Here is a 14,767-nt window from a genome sequence, read left to right as displayed (position 1 = left end):
GTGTGTGTGTGTGTGTGTGTGTGTGTGTGTGTGTGTGTGTGTGTGTGTGTGTGTGTGTGTGTGTGTGTGTGTGTGTGTGTGTGTTCACAGACTACTGCGGTGGCCTTTCTGCAGTGGCCTCCTGTGCACCATAGACCTGTAAAGGGCACTATACTGCAGGTACGCTTCACTCTGAATGAAACCGTGCACTCAAGTTGGACGAACCGATGACGGCGAGGTCGTCTGCTGTGAGCACATCAATCCTGCCTGTTTTAACAGCAGCTACCCGCTGGCTCACCTTCACATTTTATTCAGCCCAGAACAATGACAAACACATTCAGGTCTGTTATCGGCTCACAGGTCGACCGACATAACCCCACTTCCAAAGAAAAAGGTGAGAAACCTGCTTCTCAAGTGTGGAGCAGCTATTTGCACCATATCCTATGTCAATGTAATCGTTTTCCGTGTTTTAAAGTGGCATCGCACTAATACATGTTATTAGTTTCTTTTTATCCTGCATCGCTACAAATGTTTACGTTTTGCCATGTTTTTTGGGTTGCGACGTGCGTTTCATTTAATTTCATAAAAGCGTTTTGCAGAATACACTAAATATCTACAATCATTTGACAGAGCAGCTGGCGTTCAAGGTGTAGTAATATAGAAAGTGACCAAAACCCCGTGTTCAGTTCCCTGCAGTGAAAGGGCAATAAATCAGCTGTATGAGGTGGAGGCGACGGTGGCTGTTTTTCTTTGTCTTTATCTATAGAGCCAACATAGTCACAGCTTGAGTGCTTTAATTCTGTGGGGTAACCTTTAAGAAGCTTTTTATCATATAAACCATGTCACTGTGTATGACAGGAAAAAGGTTTTTGCTGATTAACCAAAGAGGTTTGTTTCAGACTGTGTAGGTTTTTAAGAATAGATTAATCCACAAATGGGAATGGAAATTTGTTTTCAAACTAAGCAACCCTTTTTTAAGTTGACATTAAACCCATGCTTAATACAGTGTATTCCAACAGCAACAGCAGTCGCATTCATGAGCTTTTTGTATTTGTTGGCCGTTTGTTTTTTCTTATTTCAGCGTTTGCACTCCTTTGCAAACAGAAAGCAGCAGTATATTTTGGATAGGTAATGATTGACTGCATTAGGAGCGCCCTGCGATGAGTCCACGCTTTAACCATCAGTAAAGTTCCCCGCTCAGCCTCTTGCATGAGAAAAGGGTTTTAAGGGAATTTAATGTTTCATCGCAATTCTTTTAAATAAAACATGACGTAAAAGTAGGACTGTGAACTTCCCGTCTTCTCTACCGGCTCGTGTGATGGGTTCAACTCATGGACAATGCAAGCGGTGGAGAAGCGAGTGAGGCAGCGAAAGAGCACTCAGAGCAGAGTCATCCCAGTTACAGTACAGGACTCACCCTTAAGTGACTCTGCTTAACTGCGGGTCAGCTTACTGACGGGGATGCTACAGGGACTCCTCTATTTTGACCTCGCTGTTGTTAAAAGCTTGAGATGGATCATAGGAGGCAGGCATGTGATACATGGAAACAGAAATGTTCATGTGTTTGACGATGGGGGCGCCTTACTGGCATTCTGAAAAAAACACTAGCTGCATCAGATCACTTATTTCTTTACTTTATTTATCTTCACATTGGTATTTGAACTTGGAGAGGGACTAAGAGAATTGGTGATTGCATATTTGATTGCATTTGATTTGAATTCAATGAAATTGCACTTATTTTGATGTATGGTGAACAAAGACATTGATGAATTTAAACTGCAAGCAGTGATACGCGGACCCTCGCACGCTGCAGCACGCAAGGGTCCGCATATTCCCGCTTGCAGTTTACATTTTTTTTCTCAACCTCGTTACTTATTCTTCTTTTTTTAAAAAATTGCCTTTTTTTGGCGGCTTAAACATCTTCATAAACTCATGAAAGTTGGTGCCTGATGCATGTGCAAAGCTTCGTGAGGTTTGGAGCATCGTTTGATCTTAAACATCAACTTCCTGTGTCACGGCGAAACATCAAACTTAGCCGCATCGCCCTGTATACTATATACTGTATACAAAAATTATTCTTGGGTCACTTTTTGGACAACATGCTATTGTATGACTTTTTAGAGTTTTACCTTTCTCTGAACTAACATGTATACCTCAAGTGGGGATGGAACCCAGTTACTTCTCACTGTGGGGCAACTGCTCTAACCACTGCACCCGTGTGTCATCTATAGCATGTCGTCCGAAATATGATAAAAGAAAAGTCATTAAAATGTATTAATGGGATTTTGGGGGATAAAGTTTGTGGTAATTCGAACAGAAATCATAGATGTAGACACACCCTTTTTTTTTGTTGTTGATTTTAATTTTTGTTTTGAGTTTTTGAATGATATTAGGTTTTTTTTAGTATTGTTGTTGACTTTTGGTTAAGTATTAGTATGACTGCATTGAAACCGCAAATCCCAAACTGTGTGGCTTACCCTTAGGGGGACTCGAACCCACTTCCTCAAGAGGTCGTTTCCAGCTCTGAAGCAGCGTCGTAGACCGCTGGACTGTCTTCAGCGCTGAAGAAAGAGTCGCGACGGAGAAAGCGTTTCACGGAGTTCACTCAGAGCTTCCAGTGACTCAACCGACAGTCTGGTTAACTCAACAGGTAAAAGATTCTACTTCACCCAGGTTGCTATTAATGGTTCAAATTCCACCTTGGCCTGTTGATGGTGATTCGACTTTTAGTGAAATTGAAACATTTGGAGAAATTGAAAAAGTTTTGCATACACTGCACATTACAGGAAGATATTTAATATCACTGCAGACCCCCTTGAAAACACATATATCTACTATCTAAAGAAGTTCTGTGGCAATTTTGGTTGCATTTGAATGAATATTTGTGAAAAGTGGAGTTATAGGTTGCAGTCAGATAAATATTTGTCACAATGTAAAATTAGTTCCTGCAAAGATTGCTGGTGCAGTGGTTAGTGTTGTTGCCTCTCATTAAGGAGGTTTAGGGTTTGATCCCCCACTTTGTTATGATTTTTTTTTTTTTAAATCATGCTACAGAATGTTGTCTAAATTTAGAAAAAAAAAGTCATACTATAGCAAAAAGTGACCTAAAAGTCATTTTTTTGGGGTCAGCACCATCGGTGCTCAGACCCTAATTAAGAGCCTTCAGAGAGGCAAAACATAATATCCCTGAAAACAAATGAAATCCAATACAGAGGCAGAAATGCAAAAACTATGTCTAGGAAAACAGATTAATGACAGAAATGAAAATATGCCATGCAGGGTACTATAAAGGTTGATATGCAACCCTTTGTTGCAAAGGGTAATAACGTGGGGAGCATTACTCACGCCAGATGATACTGGAGTGTCGACTGGCTATATTTTAATAGCAATTTTTGGGTGAAAAATGCATATTATAAATGGACAATGCAAGGACAAGGCCACAGAGAATCGCGCCAACCACCATGTGATAAAGACCCACTATGTCTGCACATTACCTCGTATTGATCTTGAAGACTTAAATTCAGTCAGTGAGTTTGGATAGTGTATTTTTTTGGGGCTGGATGTAACAGTGGGACGAACCTTATGAACGTGGATGTTTGTCACTAACTGGTCAGATTACTCCATTGGTCGGTCAAATGCTCTTATTTCCTGTATCTCTTTAAAATTCAATAAATAGATTTGTTTTCTCCATATCAGTCAGTGAGGAGTTTGATTTCTCCCCAGTGTGTTTGTCATCGTCCTTGTACGCATTAACAAACTCGACTGTCTGTGATGTGTCAAAAACCGATTGCCTGTTTAAACTGTATCACCCAGTCGCCCACTTCAGCTGCTCTAATCTGGATCTGATGCAAATCGGTTACACATAACTTTATGTCTGGGGTAAAAGCAAAAGGTATGGCTTTGTGAAAACAACTTTTCAGCGTTAAGGAGCTGCAATCACTTTTTTGGAAAGTGCATTTTATGGAGTGTGATGACATTTTTTTTCGTAAATTCATTAAGAAAGATCTTTAACCTCGCGTCATGGTATTGATTCCACCTCTGTGAATTAATCCTGCTGCGCGATATTCCTGGTCACTTCCGCTTTCCCACGCCGTCATATCAGTCATTCATATTCTTGCCTTATCTGGCCAATGATCTCTCTGCCCACGCTTTCGAGCCAATCAGTTGTCGTCCCTGTTCTTCAAATATCATCATAATTCTGCCTTTCAGACCTCCTGATGCGCAACCCTCCTCCGCCCCATCACCCCCAGATCCATCTGGTTTTCCTGAGAATCTCCACAGAAGTTCACATCAGTCAACCCTGATCTCCTGACAAACCTAGAAAAAAAAAAAAGAAAAAAAAAAGCAGTTTTGTGGTGTATTATATTGTATGTATGTGGGGAGGTTTTTTTTTCCTTCATGCTGTAGGAGGTTTTTCTTTCTTTTAAAAGGGAGGGTTTTTTTTCCCTCCCAGCTGCTGCTCATGGGGGATTTGTTGGGTTCCTTAAGTGCCCTCGGATGTCTTCCGTTATCATTTGGCGTTACATTAACACAAATTTCAAACTCTGCATACTTCGCTCCATCACCTTCAGCGTCTAGGCTCCGTGGGGGTGGGGTGGGGGAGGGGGGCCGTCCTATCTCTCCTACATCCATTTGGTACATCACTCTACAAAGTGACCTCTCATCGTTGGAGTCTAACCGCCAAAACCTACAAGTCAAACTGTCATTACTTTAATACATTGTTGTCCACTCTTCTAATGGTCTCTTCTTATTGAATGAGCCCTTTTAAAAAGGTATTTCAAATGGGATTGAGTGAGCTACAGTCTTTCGAGCGTAAAACTGCATTTTTTTAGGTTGTAGGCCAATTGCAGTGTTGAAGATATTAACCTAGTGATTAGAAGGACAGGGTTGGTCATAATCTAATGCACAGAGCTGGAGAAATGATAAAGGGTGATTGTAAACAAGATCATTTATTGATTTCATATACAACCCATTGTGCCATTTCAATGTTCAGCCCGATTGCCCTATGAACTGTAAACACCTCTTTGACCACAATTGCGATAATTTGGTTACAGGAAACGTTAGTTTCACGCAGACATACGTTTGCTAGTATAAAAAAAAAGCATGTAAAGTCACGTGTATTTGCACGTTATGAATGCCGACACTCATTAATACGGATTTAATGGGCGATAAACGGGGCTCAGTAGTTTTCCAAACAATTATCCTGATGTAACAGTTAGGTGGATGAGATTAGTTAACTGTCAGATATCCATCAAGTCTGAATATCCACCAGGTGAGAGTTAAATAACAAGGGATGGGGGGGGACAAACAATATGCCTGTAGCCTGTGCCGAGCAACGCCTCAGTATGCTTTCATATCTGCCGTCAGTTTGCACTGCATTCAGTTCTTGTATTGCCCTCAGTAATAAGACTATAACTTTCACTCAATGTTCAATGCTCTCTGATATAATAGGAGGGGAGTATATTAAAACTCTGGGTTTTCACGAGGTTATGCAACATCAGTGACAGGCTGAGTGAACCCAGCTGGAACAGTCAATACACTCTCCTGAAGCTTTCCAAGAGAAGTGTACTCCTGTAAATTAAGGCTTTTTAAGTGCCAAAATGTGGATTATTTCAACTATGTGGTTTTATACACATGGAACTTTAAACCTGTATTTGATAAATCACCCTTGCAGGCCCACAAACCCTTTTTGAAGGCTAAGTATCACACAATAGCTTTTACTCTGTCACTGCTGTCTATTGTCTTTTTCACCAGCAGATAGTTAATCTGCCTGAAGCAGACCGTCTCCACCAGCCCATATTAATGTTATTGATCATTGTCAACTTTTGTGTTTCTTCCCAGCTCACATCACACTGTTAGAGTGCTGTTTCTTTGCTTTTCCTTTCCAGTAAAGCTTTCTGTTTTTTTTCATTAGTCCCTTTCTCTGTTCTTCTCACCAATAACCTGTCTCCTTTATTGCACACAGTCCTTAGAAAGTGACAACTTGGGAAACTGAATCAAAGTTTCAATAAAGCCTGGACGGCCGCAGGCTTTGACAACCAAGGTGGCTGGAGTGGAGCGGTACAGACAGAGACTGAGGGAGGACATATCGGTTCCCGAAAGATAAATAGTTCATGAAGCTGTTGACTCCACCATTTTATTACTTTTGTCTAAGAATTTTCCGCCCGCCTGCAGCTCTTTCCGCGCACAAATTATTCATCGTACTCCCCACAGGGCCCAGCTGTCAATCCCAGGGTTACGAGTTGGTGGAGAAGATAGGAGTAGTAACTTTGTCGTGTGCTCAGGTGCACGCATACTTTGCAAGCGCTGGTTAAAATTATAAAAGTTACCATAACACCGTATCATTATTTCATCTTTATTTAAATAATATATAGTGGCAGTGAAGACTCTGAAATCAATTTTTCTTAAACCTTTTTTTTAATTTTTTTTTTTAAACTTTTAGTCTCTTGACCTTGACACGGTGGGAGGCGAGCACCTTGCATGGCAGCTCTGCTGCCACTGGTGTGTAAATGGGTGTGTGAATGAGAGGCAAATTGTAAAGCGCTTTGAGACTGCTCGGGTGAAAAGGTGCCATGTAAGTGCAGAGCATTTACTTTTTGTCTGTTTTCTATTTTGAAGCTCGGTGGCCCGAAGCCTCTGTTGTTAACTGAGGGAAGTTCAACCTGCAGGTAAATAACAATGACGGCTAGACACGGGGCTGTTCACTCTATATGTGCAAACACAGCATTTATCTTGTACATCAAGATGGGATTAGTTGTGTATACAAACATTACGCTCCCAAACACTTTGAGAATATTGCTGAATGATGAAGTGAACCATGTAAGTGTTGTTTTGAAATTTTTAAATTCATCCTGTAATAGTTTGCTTTAGGTAATTACTCTGTGAACTTTCACTCAAGGTGAAATGCATGCCTTTCCTTTTCACAGCTTGGTGCCAAACATGAATATATATATATATATATATTTTTATGTGGTGTCCATTCTATCTTTATAATGACAAGGCATCACATATTTATCCTGTCTCACTCGCCACCACAATAACTAATTATGTAATTTTGTAATTACCTATAAAATTAAATTGTGCAAGTTTTCCTCAGGAGTAGTAAATCGCAGCACAATCAAAGGAACTCTCGAAGTAATGATAGTGTTTAGAAAAATAAAGCCTCAAGGGATTAGATTATTTTGATCGTATGCAATCATGGAAATTGGTGTCCTGAAACTGAAGCAAAAAAGTCCACCGCTAACTTCCATCAACTTATGAATTGAAACCTTGTCAGCAGTAAAGAATTGATGGATGGCTTCCCAAACTTCGACAGCTACCGTTATGAGGTGGTGTTGGTAACCGGGCCGACGCAGGACAGCGGGCCGGCTCGACTGCGTGGTTTCCTCGTGGACCGACGCAGGATCGCCAGGAGAAGTCAACCGGTGATCTCCGAGGAACGACACTGGACGGCGGGTACGTACCACCAGGGTGGCAGGTAGACTGGCACACAGAGACGGACGGACGGACGGACGGGGTCAGGACTGGAATTGCAGCGTGGTACCGGGTCAGATGATCGGACGGGCTGACTGACGCAGGTGGAGTGCAGGACCGGGGTTCATATACTGCCGGGTGGTGATTACTGCGGTGAGAACCAGCTGAAAGAGGCGTGGTAGTGGGATGAAGCCACACCCTCCAGACGAGGACCAAAACATAAAGCACACGACAGACAAAAAATACAAACGGGGGGGAGAAGACGGGAAACGGAGGGAATGACAAACAGGCGGGCGGAGACCCTGACAGGTACACTCTGCACATTTTAAATAAATATGAAAACCTCAATGATGTACAATATTGTGCTCGCAGCTGCAAGCCATCTTTCTGTCCTCACGCGACGTTGCTGTTAGATTCGTAGTATCCCTCTTCTGCATCTGTCATGTACAGCAAATGTAGTCAAGTAGAACATCTTTAAGGTTTTTGGTTAAGTATACGAGATATATAATAACTAGGCTAACCGGGTTTACGGCGATCTCTTAAAGGTTCAGTGGGAAGCATTTAGGGGGATCTGTATTTCGGCAGAAATTCTATTTTTATTCGTGTAATCACCTGAAACAAACATTATCATCCGTGTGTTTCTTTATGTTAGAAGAAGTAATTGATTTTTACAGCAGAAGCGACTTCTCTTCTACAGAGCGCACCTCGTTTCGACAAGTTTCACAGCCACTGATTTCAGATTTCACCACTCTTCCAGGCTCTCAGACTTCATGTTCCCGGGAAGTCTGCGAGAGCTGAGGGCTGTTAAAAATGTCCAATTCAGGCAGTCCCCTAAGGGCCTCAAAAGGACTTTCTCCAGAGTCCCTTTGGGAAGCAGACTTCACCAGGCTTTACTGATTTGATTACCCACAATTTATTGCAATAAAGATGAGATATTGCAGTTTTTCCATTTAGCAACCATAAAGGATTTATTACATGTGAAACAACAACTTTATTAAAACGTTACTTGAATCAAGTAGGACAGAAATAATAATTCAACCACATCATGTTGGAGAAATATGGAGAAGGTTGGGCGATAACGCTGTTCAAAATGCCTTTTATCATTGTCCTCTTTAGGTCCGTCTATCAGCGTCTCAGGCGTAACATGATGACTTGAATATGTCACAGTACCGACGACTGAAGTCGACGAGTGCTCAGTTTGTCCAGAGGGTTGACATCTGAAATTAGCCGTATACGTTTGGAAGGAGAGCGTGGGGGGGTTGTGGTGGGAAGGGGGGGGGGGTTGGTGGAGTAATGTCATTTTCCTCTCATGTCATCTCGCGTACTTTACCCGAGTGGTATTTAGCTCTTAGTGGTGTGTTGTTGTTTTTTTCTTTCTTTCTTTTTTTTCCCCTTTTATTAGACAATTGTGCAAACAAATATCAACACAGTAAGATGCTGAAAAATGGCAGATTTGGAGAATATGGAGACCAGGTTGAGATTGCTGGCGTGTGCTCAGTGAACCTGCACAGTCACTGTCCTCTCATCAATTGAATTACTAGAATTAATTACCACTCCTTACCTGGGAACACGCTGCTGGCATCTACATGCGGTGACCCATTATCTCTGCTCCGCAGTGTGTGCGTGCGCGTGTGTGCGCGTGTGTGTGTGTGTGTGTGTGTGTGTGTGTGTGTGTGTGTGTGTGTGTGTGTGTGTGTGTGTGTGTGTGTGTGTGTGCCTTGCCCTTCAAAAGAACAGCTGCTGAGCATGGGCAGAGATCACACACACCTCCAATCACACACTGGCACATGCATATTTGCTGTACCTGCCTGTTAGCATTACTCGACAAGACAGCCACCTGTATAATCTACATAGTGATATCATTTGGATAATATTGGAGGAAGCTTAGGTGCCACCTGCTTCTGTGTTTAAATTGCTGCTGAGGAATGGAGCCAGGTGGGGGGGGACGGGGGAGACTTCACTGAGTTAGAGCACAGCCTTCTCCCATTATGATATACATTGTTATAGTCAGTGTGTGTGTGTGTGTGTGTTATGTGGGAGGTGGGGGGGATGCATGTAATTGCACAAACTTTTCCTGACACTTCACAACTGTGTGTACCGTTGCATTGTGACACCATCACACTGAATAAGCCCCTCGTTCTCCTCCTCGTCATTGGACCCAACATCCAGCCGAGGTTAATCGTTCCGCGGATCCTTCCGGGTGTAAAACTAAGGACTTGTGCGTAGAGGACAAAAAGAGGCAGCTGCATAACTTCACGGAGGTCACCTCCATCATAACTATGGCAACGGGCGGAACCCTCCATACCCTCGCAGGTACAGCCGACCCCCCCCCCTCCCTCAAGCCCCCGACCCACCCACCCACCCACATCCATCCCCGCCCAAATGTAGCCGCAGTGGAGTGCGGCACCAACAGATAACGACCGAACCCCAGTGAGATGTGTTATGGAGCCCTTAATGAAAGAGTTGTGCCCCATTGAGCCCTATAATGAATGTTCTGACATTGAAAATCCCAGGAGGGGCTGCTTAATTCCTGCAAGTAGCTTCAAGCTGCTAACACATTTTGATAGAGAAAATAGCGGCTGAAAGTGGTGATGGACGAGACGCTGTTGAACTGTCATTTAAAAAAAAAAAGTTTTTCTATTATTATTATTATTTAAATTGGCCCCGTGTCGTCACTTTTGTAAGCACGCATCTACATGACCCCGTCAGAGAAAGGTGTTCGAATGCCTTTGTTCAGCCTCTTTATGCAGCCTTGTCCGGCTTGTCTGATACCTGTTTAGCTTTCATCCTAACTAATGGAAATGTCAAAAACACGGTAGAAAAGCTGGACTGCCCATTCTCCTCAGAAGCCAAAAGATGTGAAGCAGAGATTGCTGCCAAGCCTCGTCAAAGACACGCACACGCACACACGTACACACACACACACACGCGTAACACACACAGGCACAGGGCTATGCAGTATTATAACTGATAAGAGCTTTTGTAGATTTTGGTAATGATGTCCCTGAATACCAAGTGAGCTGCATCTAAAGAGACCCACAGGAATTAATAAAAATGTCTCCCATTTCATGGCCGCAGTAGTTTCCTGCTTTTGAGAGATCACAAAAGAGGCTCGCTGAATGCCACAATTTAATTATGTATTTCAGGATGTCTGCATGTATTGCTCCTTTTGGAAATTGTGCGTCCCCATTACGGCCCTGCTCTTTGTCTCTCGCCCCCCCCCCTCTCCCCCTTTCTACGTCACTCTTTCATTTCTCTTTCTCTCAACACTCATTTCCATTTCTTTCCTGTGCCTCGTTTCCAGTTTTCTCATCCCCTGTCTTTTCTGTCTTGCCTGTAATCCCCCCCCTTCTATCCTTGTGTTCTCTTTTATATCCCTGCCTCTCTTCACCACCACTCTAATTCATTTCTCCTCTGCTTCTCTGTTTCTTTTTTTTCTTTTTTCTTTTTACATGGACAGGTGGCAGAGCAGCTGGCCTACTATGTCCGTGTGTCAGAGATGGTAATCACAGAGGAGATGTTTGATGCGACTCGGCAGTTTGGCACAGTTGCTGGGGGGCCCCACCCAGAGCTGAGCAAGATGACCTGTTTGCGTGCCCCCTTGGTTGCCCCGAGCACCTACTGGGAAAAGAGCACCGAGGACAGCAACACCACCAACATGTACTAATATCTCCGCAGCCTCACAGGTGGGTGTCTCTGCGGAAGACAAAGAGAAAGTTCAAACAAGGCAGCAGTTCTGGGGAAAAAAACAACTTTTTGATGCCTATGAAGATGATTTTTTACAATATCAGCAAGCCACAGATTTTTAACATAATTGTTATTTGCTGCTGTGCTGGTTTCTACTGTCGGCTGGATTTGTTTGGCTGCCAACATTTCTGGAGAAGCTGTGTGTATTGATTGGTAGGGCGTCCCGTGACCAAGATTCTCCTCGTCGACTAATAGTCGTCAGTTCAAGCCAATAGTTGACGAGTCGTCACACGTTTATGATTTTGTTTGAATTAAAAAATATATATATATATATATATATGTTTGGAGCATCAGAAAATGGTTTAAGTTCCAGGCCTGACAAAGAATTGAATAAGTAACACTGTGCTACATTAAGGAGAAATATTAAAAACGTAATGATGAGCCTTTAAAATTCACACAAAGCGAGCTGCCTGTTAATGATGACGCTAACGGCAAAATCGGTAATGATTCTCTGTGCCGGAAACAACCGGCAAGGAGACTGAACATTTAGTTGATTTATTTCAACACGGCATTTTGTGTCTTGGGTTAATATCGTCTGTGTCGCGGCTACTAACAGATTATTGACAGCAAGGGAATAAGAGCACCTGCAGCCTCATGCGATCCAGAAAGCCTATGACACAAAGCCTGTTGCACATAATGGGTTATCCTTCCAGATCGGCAGCTCGTATCCATAGTGGTGTCTTTACTCTAGCTTGACTCGTAGCTGTTAACTAGCCTTTACTGTCTGGACCAGGTGATGAGGAAAGGGTTTCCACTGCCCAGGGGAAAAATCAGGGAATTTTAAGAAGTCTTTTCCAGACTAGGAAAGTCGTGGAACATCAGATCGTTTTGTTTGCATGTTTACATTTATTAAAATATCATATTTTCCATGTAGCCTTTTTAGTTTGTCATGTTGTTTTTCTGTTCATCACCAAGTGACAAGCACTTCAGGTAAGACATGCCTTTCCTAGCTGTGTTTGCTGGTTTCTTACTGTCCCCATCTGAAAACAAAAATTTCAAATGAGAAGTTTGGTATTTTTTGCACAAGGGTTTAGTGTGTTAATAAGGGTGCACTGCTCTCGTTGTGTGTGTGTGTGTGTGTGTGTGTGTGTGTGTGTGTGTGTGTGTGTGTGTGTGTGTGCGTGCGTGCGTGTGTGCGTGTGTGTGTGTGCGCGCGCGCGCGATTGGAATTGTGCAGTAGGTTTAAGGAGTGAATAGTTTTGTACCGAAAACACCTTTCAGCTTGCAAATTGATGGGAATAAAATAATGTGGCTGTTTTTCAGTTCAATTTAGGTCATGTATATTTTTAGTCGGGGAGTTTGACAATTTACTTGGAGTGGGAACCCTGTGAGGAGAGGCAGAGACACACACCAATGTCACCTTTATTTTCTGGGGTTACAAACACAGACCACACCAACGTTTGCAAAGCTCTTGTCCTGACACTTGGCCTTACCTAGATGCTGTATGGCTGATTACAATTATTTAATCACTGCCATCAGCATGCACTTTACAGTGGCTGCAGCTACAGTATGTACTGTTAATGTTAATTCTCAAACGTGAGAACCAGTCACTTCCCACAACAAGGAACCACTGGACATACGTCACCCGTTACCCGCAAGGCCACCTTTCACAAGGGAGAAGGCTTGAACAGTAACAAATGTTTCTGGAAGTTGTTTATAACGTCTCTGAGAAGGTGCGATTTGAGTTTTATTTTCTTTTTTCTTCCAGTGATGAAACAACTCAGTCGACTGTTTGGAGGCAGCCTCGGATATTGGGCTACACAAATACACTTTACTAGACGGCTTAATTACCAGACTTCTATGATCAGTGTTTTCTTAATTCCAAGTTCAAAAACAGCTTTAAGTCATACATTTAAAAAAAGGCACTTGAAAATTGAATTATACAAATTCTAATTTGAGCTGCATTTCACCCGCAACTGTGTGACTATTATGCTATTGTGGGTTGCTTCTTTTTCTTTCAGTCCTTCAGCAGGCGTCACGTCTTAGCCACAATCTTCCTTAACAGCAGCCCTTTTAATCAGCCTCACTAAAGTTGCCTAAAAATGACCCCGTCATTTGTGCAAAACATTTCCTCTGGAAGGAGACAGTGCATCACACTAAAGGTTATGGTTCTATCCTTTGACAAAATGTCATTTTGTTAGCCAATTGTTGATCTGCTTCACGGGGAATGACAAAAGCCTCCGCAATTTGGGACTTGTTCTTTCATGTTGCAGCCAAAGGAACGCTCCATGTTGTTTGCAAAGCCAGACAGGTAAACTCCATGAAGTACCGCTTGAATCGAAAGACACACAGGAGTAATCATACAGCATACCAGTGCGTTGTGATGGTTCAATTGTCATGCTAATTGTATCAATCAGTGCACAAAACGCCACTGCTTTTCAAAGAGGCATACACCCACGCTGGTAGTAAACAGAAACCGCACACCCACTATTACAACCTCCTCCACCTGACACGGCTCCATGTTTCCTGGATAATCAGACAAAGATTGGATAATCCTGACAGAAATCCTTTTCATTCCCTCAGCCCCCTGCAAATTCTCATTTTGCAATATCATTTTCAGTCAACACAGCAACAATCAAATGCATTTCAAGGATTTAAAGTTCCTTGACTGTCAAATCAGGCCCGTGGGGGTAAACATTTTATTTTTTTTCCTTTTTAAAAACTTTATTCTAAACTTCTCTAACAATGCAGACATGTTGATCTTACCCCACTGACTACGGATGGGAGGGTTACAGCAAAAATATGTATGTAAATGGGGAACACCAGTTACATTGTAGCTCCTGGGTAAACAGATTTCACTTCCTTGTCAGATTGAGTGTTAGCAATCATGCAAAGCGCTTATTTGGCTCTGAGCAGGGCTGCACCTCAATCACTCCGTCTTCATCCGTTCATTCCAGGCCCCCAAAGGGCATCTGACCCACAAAAGCATGCACATAGACACGCACAATAAAGTATGTACACTGAAATATGTTCGCATCTACCCTTGTACGCAGTTTCTATTACTTCCGTGCTCGAGGTCGGCTCATTATTTCTCTTGTTTTACTCCGTCGCTTCCTGTCCTTGTCTTGTTTGTCTCCTCTGTTTAAAGGCTAATGGCGGGCTGCACGTTGCTGCCATTGGCTATGGAAGATGGTTGTGATGATGTCCTGCCTTTATGTCTTTATGCTGATCCTGACTGTTTCCTCAGTTAAAACGGATAAGTCTGGAGAGAAATGTGAAGCTGGGGTTTCACCCGGACTTCAAAGATCTTCATTATCTGTTATGTGCTGTTTTCAGCCGTGGCCAGTTGTTTTATTGCTGTTCTGACATAATGTTGTTTTTCACCTTTTGCACCTTCTTTTCAAAGTGGTGCATGCTGCATAAGCAATGTTGCTTCAGAGGGAACTTTCCTCTTGGTATTCTCCTGTCCGTCGCTGGTGAATTTGTAAACACTTTGGAGTTCTCCCTCTGAGGGTTGCAGATTGAAATCCATTTGATCTCAGTGCAAAGAGCAAGTAATATATTTTATTCCATGTATCTTAACAGCTGTTTACTTTGAGCTTTGTAGACACAGAAGAGTGCCACTCTC

The sequence above is a fragment of the Brachyistius frenatus genome, unplaced genomic scaffold (genome assembly GCF_029030835.1).
Source record: "Brachyistius frenatus isolate BFR_SWC_R1_liver_20210118 unplaced genomic scaffold, ASM2903083v1 Contig_127, whole genome shotgun sequence".
Classification (NCBI taxonomy): Eukaryota; Metazoa; Chordata; class Actinopteri; family Embiotocidae; genus Brachyistius; species Brachyistius frenatus.
Note: the sequence above shows the minus strand (reverse complement) of the source record.